The following is an 8,532-nucleotide window of genomic DNA, read 5'->3' on the forward strand; positions in this document are numbered from 1 at the left end:
GAATTATATGTGGCTATTCTAATAATCCATCTCAACAACTTTCCCTAGAATCGGGTCTACTGAATTAGAGGTTTTGTTTCTTTTTGTGGGAGAAGGGATGGGTGGATGCTATGACCTTGCCACAGAAGTGATATATCAATGGTGGAGCAGAAAGTGGAGGGACAAAGAGTGGCAGAAATATTCACACTGAAAGAGATGTGATTTTATTGATAATATTGTTTAAAATTTCTATTGTATGTTGATAATAAGAAGTAGAACAATATTCAAATAGTTTGTTACTTTTTAAATGCTATGCAATGTGCCTACTTATAGCCTGCATCTATTCTTCACCTTTACTCACTAATTTTTAAGCTAAGTCTATCACATAATCATTTTGAAATCTTTATACCTCTAGACCAGCAGATAAGAATAATTAATAGTAAGCTTCTTAAGGCCGTAGGGCTTAATTCTCTATAATGTGAGGCAGGAAAATGTATCTTAAGATTTCAAGGCATTCACTGGGTGGATGCTTCCTGGTGTTTCATGTCAAGGGTTAATCATCAAAAGGGAAATGCTGTATCTCCATATTGAGAAGAGTTCAATAACCAGTGGCCAATTTTTCTAGGAAAAAGTCTGGGATAATACAATAGATGGACAGCCTACGCTGCGACAGAGTAGAGAGATGTCTTTTTTTTTTCATCTAATTTTGGAACCAACAGATTAATGATTCTAATTCTTCTTTTGTTTAGTTTTTTAAAATTTAATTTATAAATTATTACTGGTTATTACCTGGACAGACAGTGACAGAACTGAATAAATGTATTGTGTGGACATGTGTGGAATGAACAGTAATGAACAATATCAGAACAAAATAGTCCCATATATGCATGTTCTTAACACAAGCATCTAAGACTTTTCATGAAGTATGAACTTTGCTGCAGAAGCATTCTGAGCCACAGATGGGCCAAGAGTTAAAATAAATTTGTCAAGAATTATGCTTAGGAGAATTCTTCAACTAATTAACCCTACACCCAGGGTAGATTCTTAGAACCTATGAATGTTAGGTGCTTGTCAGTGGTAGTAATAAGTTTGTGGATAGAATTATGGTTGCTATTGAACTGACACTAAAAATAAGATTTTCCTGGACTATGCAACTAGGTCTAGTGGTTTTATGATTATAAAAACACTTTACAAGTAAGACAGAAGAATGTGTGGAAATCTGATGTAAAAAAAGATCATCACAGAGGCACCTTTCAAGATGCAAAGAGATACAGTTGATGAATGGGCCAATTTTAGAAATGGAGAAAGACAAATAACAAAATATCCTGCAGAGCATCCAGAATTGAGACTGCAACCCTAAATACCTTAATTATAGTCCAATGAAGCCCATTTTGGTTGTCTAACTTACAGAATTTTAACATAATAAATTTGTGTTGATGTGAGGCATTAAATTTTTGGTGATATGTTAGGGCAGCAATACGACATTAACACGTTTACCCCTTTCATAGGACAACTAGAGCCTTACAGATATCTCCCATTGGTACCATTGGGTAAAATTGCTCATTTCCTTACTGTCTATCAGCTCCCTTCCCTTTGCAGTTATATTTCGACTCTACACTATCAATATTTTTCAGGATTACCTGCGAAGTAAACTACTTGCACTTGAATTCATGTCTCAGGCACTACTTCTGGGAAAATTTATCATAAAACAGGAGTTACTGTTTTCCTATCATCAATGGAAATGTTGCTGTTGTTTTACCCATAAAATCATGCTGGCTTTGTGGTATAGTTTCTTTACAAATTGAAAACAAATATGTTGTAAGTGAAAGAAATTTCTACCCTCATGCAAGTGGCCCCGACTGTGGAATAGGCTGACAGATGTGATTGTAAGCACTCTTAGGAATGCCAAAATTGTATCTGAATGTAAAAAATGAATTGGCAAATAGGTAGACATTCTCAAGGGTCATCTTTCTGTTTATAGCATATATTTATCTGGTCATGAAGCAGAATGAATAAGGGAAAAATTTCCAGAGACTAGATATGGGAAACATCAAAGAAAAAACCTTGAAAGGCATGGCAGTGATTAAGGTGTTGCTTTCATTTTTCTTTCCATTCCAAATAAGTCTGTTCCCTGCAGTCATGTATTCATTACTCAACATGTGAGTGGAATATGCTGAAGAGGGTGAGGGTACTGTGGATTATAGCCAACACGTATTCATTGGTTGCCCTATCCATCCAATAATACATCTATATGCCATTATCTATATCTATCTTTATGTGTTTGTGTCTACTTTCTCTCTACATACCTACCTAATTTTTGCTTTCTAGTAAATATCTATATTAGGCTATTTTTCAATTTCTCTGTCTGAAGACGTAAGCTGATCTGGATGTCAACTTATTTACATTTATAATTTTATTTGTTTTTGTGAGCATTTTTTTGTTGTAAGTGATCATTATGTCATTCAGAAATAGGAAAGACTTAAAGAATTTAGATACAGTAAAATGCAAGAATAATTAACCTCACATAAGCCTCACTGCACCATATTGTAAAAATGTGGAAATAATAAAAAATTGTCTCTAGACTTATTGACAGAAAGAACAAGGCATTTTTGTTATTAGTTTAAATCACTTTGTATTTAAAATCTTGTAATATGGGGAAAATTTGTTTAGAATTATTTGTCTAGACTTATAGATTGCTAATATTTTTGCTTTTATTGCAAGCAATAATGAGTGAAATTCAGTTTTCCTTCAGGTCTGATGAACATGTTTTACTGTACATGTCTCTTAGTAATGACTTAGACTTTCTTTCAGAAAATTGAACAATGAACATATAGCTTTTTAAAAGATATATTTAAATCTGTAAGATATATGAAAGTTTTTATAACTGATAGCATTATTTAGATTATTATATAAGTATATAATTTTTATATATATAATGTTTCATGTAATGTGCTTAGAATATATTTCTTTGAATTAACTAGTAGTTATACATAAAATATAATTAAGCCATGTTGTATATTTTAACATTGCCATGGATTGGTTTCAGTACTCTAGGTGTCACAAAAAATGCAGTTTTAGATTCTCATAAATCTAATTTTTGCCTTTTGTTGTTGGTTTCAAAATTGTTTAAAGGAACAACTGTTTGATTTTACTAGTTAGCTCAATTAATAGCTTCTTTAGCTAAAAATATTTCATGTATAAATAAAATACTTAGTCAGATTACACACCATTCTTCATTTTTTGTTGTTGCTTGTATAACTTCATAACCAAACATTTCTTGATTACAACCTAATAAAATAATCCACATTTCTGTAACTTGAAGTCTATAGCTTTAATATAATATATAACTTTAATATAATATAGGGGTAATAGGTAGGTAAATATTAAAGCATTGCAATAGATATTGACTATTTTCCAATTGAAATGATAATGTTAATTACAGACTCATTCCATAACTGGTAGGTTCTTTTAAAAAAAAGAACTATTTACTTAAGTCCATATTGCTAGTAAAAATATTGTAAAAATCTTTGCAACTTTTTAAGACCTTTGAAAAGCCTGAAAGCTAATATTGATGTAAAGGACAACATAGAAAATAAAAAAAGAAAAAGTATTTTTTGTGTATTTTCCAAACATAAAAATGAAAAATCTTCAGATCTCTGAGTGGTAAAAATGGGTGGGGGTGCAGGGATATCTTTTTATAAGAATTTATTTGAAGTATAAAATATGTTTCAAAAAAATTGGGGGTAAGGAGTTCTATTGCAAATTATTAGGTAAATAATGATGAAAATTCACTTGGTTGCCAGTCTTTCATATTTCTTTCTTAACTAAGCCCACAAAATCTTTGTTTAATTAAACATTACACAAAAACACAAACATAAAATTACACAAATATGAGATTTGCAATGATTTTAATTGATGTCTTCAGGATCCAAGGAACTTTGTCATTTTCTTACACTTTTCCTCTACTCTTTCCCCAGCCATTCACATCTACAAACACAGAACCTGAGAATTAATTGAATTTAAGCTGATCTTAGAAAATAGAAATATTCTAAATTCTTTTTTTGTTTTTGTTTTTCTTTCTCTCTCTCTCTCTCTTTTCAATCCTAGGAATTGAAACCAGGCCTTCTTCAGTCTAGGTAAGTGCTCTACCACCAAGCCACATTCCCAGGCCCTAGAATTCTAAATTCTTGAGAAAAAGTAAAAAGTAAATAGTAAATGTTGATAAAATTCTTAGTTGTTTTACCTGAAGTTGGCTTTCAACATTTATTTCATTGTTCTCCTTAGGAGGGTTTCTCAGTCTATTACTGTGGGTCTTGGATAGTTATTCACAGCTTTTCAGTTTTTCAGAATCACAAAAAAAGTAAGAACACACACTTTCAGTCTAGCTATCTCCCATTTCAATCTTGGATTTCTGATATTATTGTTGTTTACTTGTGCTGATAATAGTGGTTAAATAGTATTGATTCAGAAGTTTTCCAGAGCAGTATCCTGCATAAAAGGATTAAGATAATTGATCTCATCTTGGACTTCTGAAAGATAAAGTACTGTCTACCTACACACTGTAAATCTATGAGCAGTATGAAGTTTGTTTGCTTGGATATCTTTAGTTTCTTGCTTAGCCGTAAATTACTTGGCTAAGTTCCCTCTGAGCATTCTGAGTTTGGCTTATTTTTTGCATGTGAAGACCAAAACTTGTCTTAGAATGAATGACAAAATTAAAGTAGGTGGCATCTAAATTCTATCCTTGTGCTAGCCATTTATGATTCTGTTTTTTTATTATTATTACATTATTTTATTGAGAATCAAAACAATCTGTGTGACTTTAAATGATACTGTGTTGATGGGGACTGAAGAGCCAAGCAAGATGAAAGAAGGGACACAGGGGACCCAAAACTTGGTGCAGCTAAGGATGTTTATTATTGGCAAGAACAGCATTTTATAGTTTACAGTGGGTTCCCAAACATGGAATGCAACCTTGAGCTTAGACAGACAAAATACCAAAATTTCTTTTTTAAAACAATGCTATGTTTACATTTATATTCTTAATCTTTGTCCTAGATCTTATACTAGCAGCTAAGCATAAACTAACAGGAACATTCCCCAAATAACTCCACCACAAGGAAAAAACTTGAAACAAGTCCACAATCTCAAGAGAAACTTGGCAAGTCTGATCATGTCAACTGAGCATGTCCTGAGAACAGTCTGCTCTTTCTTGCTCTGGCCTTATAAGAGCTCAGAGGACATTAACTCCTTAACATCTGCAGCTCCACCCCAGTCCTCGAGATCTCAGACAATTCCATCAATACTGTGTTTTCTTAATGGGTTAAATCAATGACTTTTTATAAAATTACATCCCTTATATATTTTGAAGGAAGACAATATATTTGCTTAACTTTTTAAAGAATAAAAATATTAAGCTAATCATGAACATTGTTGTTCACTCTTTATGAACATTATTAAGCAATCTGATGCCCCGATTTCCAATTGTGGAATTGCCATCCAGGGGCAAGGTAGGGAAATCTTTCTGCTTGTCTATATTCTTATAGTCATTACCTCAATCCTGTTTAAAATGAATAAAACAGTTTCGAAATCCATATTCTTTGTTCTTCTCTTCAGGGCTATATACAAATTCTCATAAGTATATAAGGGAGTTAATTTAAATTTAATATGTAAAAAAACAGATTTATTTCTTTTTTTTCTCCAAATTCTGGTATAATAAGGACTTGTTTATTTTGAAAAAAAAAGGTCCCAAACATCAGGCTGTTCACAAAAATAACCCAGAGTATGAACTTTAGAAAACAAATAAAGACTATTACACTAATTATTCTTCTAGAGGATGCATTTAACATGCCAACTCTCATTCACAAAAATACACTATTGCATTTGTGTTGAACAGCTCCACATAGGACTATTATGTGGGGGATAACACACATACCTCTAAAACTCAAAGCTGCTCTCAGGTGCTACAACTAAATGAGATTGCCTTTGCAGTTAGGGAAGCAACTACTGAAATCATGTATAAATGGAAAGAATTATACTCCCTGCATAACAAGAGATTATTTTGGAGACAGTCGATAAAAACCATACATCCTTTTTATTGTTAAGTTATAATGAGGTATCAAAATTAAAAGCAAAAATTACAGGGTAAGCCTTAACAAAACTACTAGGAGCCTCAAAGGAAGTGAAAATGGGACTAGGCGCAGGGCAACATGAATTAATGAACAGGGGAAGGACAAAGATAGGGAGAACAGCGAGCATGTGCTGAAGATACTAGGGGAGAGGATCTGGTGAAATTTTGATCATAAGACAAGCGCCTAGGTAAAGAAATAATGGGTAAGATTTCTAAACCCCACTATGTGCTTAAGAGTCATCCTTGCCGTTGGCGCTGTCTCTGTCATCCTCTCCTTCCTCTGCCTCTTTTTCATCATCCTTGATCAACTTCAGCTGGTCATCCCCCCGCTCTTCATTATCATTATCATCCAGTAGACCCCCTCCTCAGCAGAGTCATCTGCACCCACCTCAGACTCCATCTTCACATTAGTTTCATCTTTCTTCAGGGCGCTGCTGCTCTGCTCCTCTTCCGACTTATCATTCTTCGTCTCTACTGCTTGTTTGCTCTGCTCCTTTTCAACTTTTTTTCCAGGCTTTCCAGAGGAGAATCCACTTTTTGTTTTATTTGGGTCAGCTCCTTCTTAATGGCCTGAAGGTCATCTCCTTTCAACTTTCCAGACTTGGAAGAAGATCACCGCTGTCCACTCCTAGAATTGAAGCCACTTTTGCCCCTTCGGGAGGTGTTTCCTGATACACGTTTAGAGGGCACGACAGCATGGAGGAGGAGGAGGAGGAGGAGGGGGAGGAGGGGGAGGAGGGGGAGGAGGAGGAGGAACTCGTGCTGGGTAATTCTACATCCTGTCATAATAATCACGTTGAAAGTCATAGTCCAAGTCAAAAGAGGAGCCGTACATCTCCGCTGCAGATGGTTTCACACCTGCCTTTCCTCTGTTCACTTTGGGCTCTGCAGCCAGATTAATATCTAAAACCTGGCCAGCAATCATTCTGCCATCCTCTCCTGCTACAGCAGCCCGGGCATTTCTCTCAATAACATACTGGACAAAGGCAAAGCCCTTATGGACAGAGCAGCCCACAATTTTTCCATACTTGGAGAAGATTGCTTCCACATCAAACTTCTTGACCACCGAGTGTTGAGATTCCCAATGAATACACGGGAGTTCATGGAGCGTGGATCTGTCTTGTTGGTAACGTTGCTAGCCATCGTGTTTGATAAGGTTCCTCACAAAGGCAGAAGAATGTAGCTGAAGATCAAAAAAAATCTCACTCAGCAAAGATCCACTAACTTACATATTTCAAGGGATTTGTAACCAGGAGGGGGGAGGGAGAAGAGATTCGATTCTGAATCTCCTACTCCCAGATTCTATATGAAGAAGCCGACCGCTGCTCGAGGTCATCAGCCTTCATCTCTTCACACACACACAAAAAAAATCCAGATTTATTTCTTGTTCCTTAAAACTTTGTACTTTCACTGTCTGAGAGGAATAAAGCTACCAGACAGAGTAAACAAGAAAGTTGGTATTCAGGTCAAGTTGCTAATATTCACATCTGAGCTTTCTACTTAATATATTCTGCTTATAGACAAGTAGTATACTTTTTTTTTTTTTTTGCTTCAGTTACCCATAAACTGTGCCAATGACTGCATTAGTCAGCTTTACATCACTATAACTAATAAATGATATAAATAAAGAAAAGATTTATTTTGGCTTTCAGTTTTAGGACTTTTCAGTTCATAATCAGGCCAATAGGCTGATTCATTCCTTTTAGGACTATTTTTGGGGAGTGGACATGTCAGGGAAAGGATCACATCATTGCAGAAGAACCTGGTATAGGCAAACCATTCTTCTTATAGTGTGGACATAAAAGGAGGGAAGAAGCAGAGCTAAGGTCCCATAATCCCATTTGAGGGCTTGCCTGCCATATCCTAAGACCTCCTGTTAGGCCCCACCTCTCAAAGATTCTAACACTTCCCTGAGGACCAAACTTTTACCACACAGGCCTTTGGGCAACATTGATATCCCAAACATTACAGTGACAAAAATCTCCTTTAACTTTTTTTGGAGTTAGCTACTATGAGGACTATTCTAATTAATATATTACACTTAGGTGTTTCTGAAGATATCGTATGCTTTTAGTAAATACTATCTACTCATGTGCCCTAATGGATTCAAAGACATACCTTCTACATCATGTATGCACAAACAAACTTGTTTATTTTGTTTTTTCATGTCATCTTTGCAATCACCCATTCAGTTAAGGGTAAGAAATAAAAATAAATAAATGTGTAAATATTTGTTCCTTTTTATTTAATGTTAGATTTTAAGTAATGCTTTCTTATTCTTTTCTGATTTTGAATAGAGTTTTTAAAGTCAGGCATCATCTTTTAATCATAGGTTTGTTTGTTTGTTTCCCACATATTTTTACTCTTCCCTCTCTTTCCAAAATGGCAAATGAGACTATAAGGCATTTGCTCTGATGGTAAGA

The 8,532-nt window shown here is 34.7% G+C and overlaps 1 pseudogene; it reads right to left on the bottom strand.

The window, feature by feature from the left end:
* Positions 1–6,215: 6,215 nt before the first annotated feature.
* Positions 6,216–7,383, bottom strand: LOC114085548 (heterogeneous nuclear ribonucleoproteins C1/C2-like; annotated as a pseudogene).
* Between the last annotated feature and the right edge of the window lie 1,149 nt (positions 7,384–8,532).

This window comes from Marmota flaviventris, chromosome 7 (assembly GCF_047511675.1).
Source record: "Marmota flaviventris isolate mMarFla1 chromosome 7, mMarFla1.hap1, whole genome shotgun sequence".
NCBI lineage: Eukaryota > Metazoa > Chordata > Mammalia > Rodentia > Sciuridae > Marmota > Marmota flaviventris.